Raw genomic sequence first — 1,513 nt, 5'->3', positions numbered from 1 at the left:
TTGAGTTCACTTGCGACTTGAGAACTATTTGCTATGCCCAAATCTTTAATTGGTGCTGCCCAAGTCTCTTCTTCAAACACTTGCTTCAAGGACATTGGGAAACTCTGGGGATAGCATTCAGGAGCCTGACTTTTAAAATAAGAACTTGAGGTGATTTGGGGACATGCTAAATACTGACACAAGCTAATCTAGCTGTCACTGTCTTGAGCTGCTCAAATGAGTAGATGCATAACTTAGCAATGCATGCACTTTGAAAGATATTACAAGAAAGGAAGGGACTATTCTGACACCACCACCCTTCTTCCACGAGCTCCTCAGCCTGAGATGGAATACTCTAGATTCTGAAGAAACTCATCCCACTCTCTAGAACTATGCCCTGAGAATTTCTTCATTATTAAAAAAAACGTGGAAAGCTTCACAGACGTGAGTGCCCTCCTGTGTAAGGGCTATGCTAATCATCTTGGTATTGTTCCAATTTTAGTTATATGTATTGAAGCAAACATGAGACTGCCTTCATTTTTCTGTCTCATATCAAATGTGGCAATGTCTTTCAACGATAATAATGAAAAAATTTGAAATCTCCAAATTTCTTTGATATCCCCAGCTCTAGTTAATAAAGATGTTTATTTTAATAGAGCCAAGAAGAAGTTAGCTTTGGAGGCCAGCCAAACACGGGAAGATTCTGTGGTAAGCATGTACCTATTATCTGGAAGAATGAACCTAAAGAAAAATCTGTTTGCTTCCTTTTCTGTTCTTCAGTGCTTTGGGATTTCTCCACATAGAGCCTGAGCTTCAAGCCTCCACATTCTCACCCCTGGCAATCCTCTCTCCTTTCACCCCAGGCCATACACCATCTTGCTTACTGTTCAGGCCATTTTTCATCTATGATCCTTATTCCAACCTCCAACTGTAATCTCTTGGCTCAATTATCCCTAAAGGCAAAGTGCTCCTGACTGGATTTGGAAGATTTCAAATGGATGATAGGGGCTATTTCAGGTAGGCTCTGTGCTATGACTGGGTAGGCAAGTGACAGGAAGAAGGGATGGGGTAGGGGACAGAGTCTTGAGGAGGGGGAAACAGCCCAGTCAATAGAGCACTTGCTGCATGGGTGGGCATGGATCTGTGGCTCTGGTATTGGGGGTGGGGTAGAGACAGGGAGATCTTGGGGTCTCATTAAGCACCCGGTCTATCTGAAAATGTTAGCTGTAGGTTCAATGAGAGACCTTGTCTCAAGACAGGACAAGGTGGAGAGCAACTAAAAAAGACACCATGGTTCTCCCCTTCCCCTTCTGTGAGGGGGGATGAGGAGGGGGCAACGTTTGGGATGAACAAAGATAAAATAATTAACTGACAAAAATAATTTCAGAAACCCGGAAAAAAAAAGACACAATGGATGATCTCTTTACTGTCTACCGTCATGACTAACCCATGTACACCAGACCAACCCACACCAACCCAACCCAACCCAACCCAACCCAATCCAACCCAACCCAACCCAAACCACACCAAACCA

At 43.5% G+C, this 1,513-nt stretch overlaps 1 non-coding gene across 1 annotated transcript; it reads right to left on the bottom strand.

Annotated features, from left to right (window-relative positions):
- Window positions 1-399: 399 nt before the first annotated feature.
- On the bottom strand, window positions 400-503 carry LOC115029691 (U6 spliceosomal RNA). The gene has a single exon (XR_015045803.1). It is a non-coding gene; the product is annotated as a U6 spliceosomal RNA (small nuclear RNA).
- Window positions 504-1,513: the final 1,010 nt, after the last annotated feature.

This window comes from Mus caroli, unplaced genomic scaffold (genome assembly GCF_978045245.1).
Source record: "Mus caroli unplaced genomic scaffold, Mus_caroli_1 scaffold_17, whole genome shotgun sequence".
NCBI lineage: Eukaryota > Metazoa > Chordata > Mammalia > Rodentia > Muridae > Mus > Mus caroli.
The sequence above is the reverse complement of the archived record's forward strand: the minus strand, read 5'-3'. Positions and strand labels throughout refer to the sequence as shown.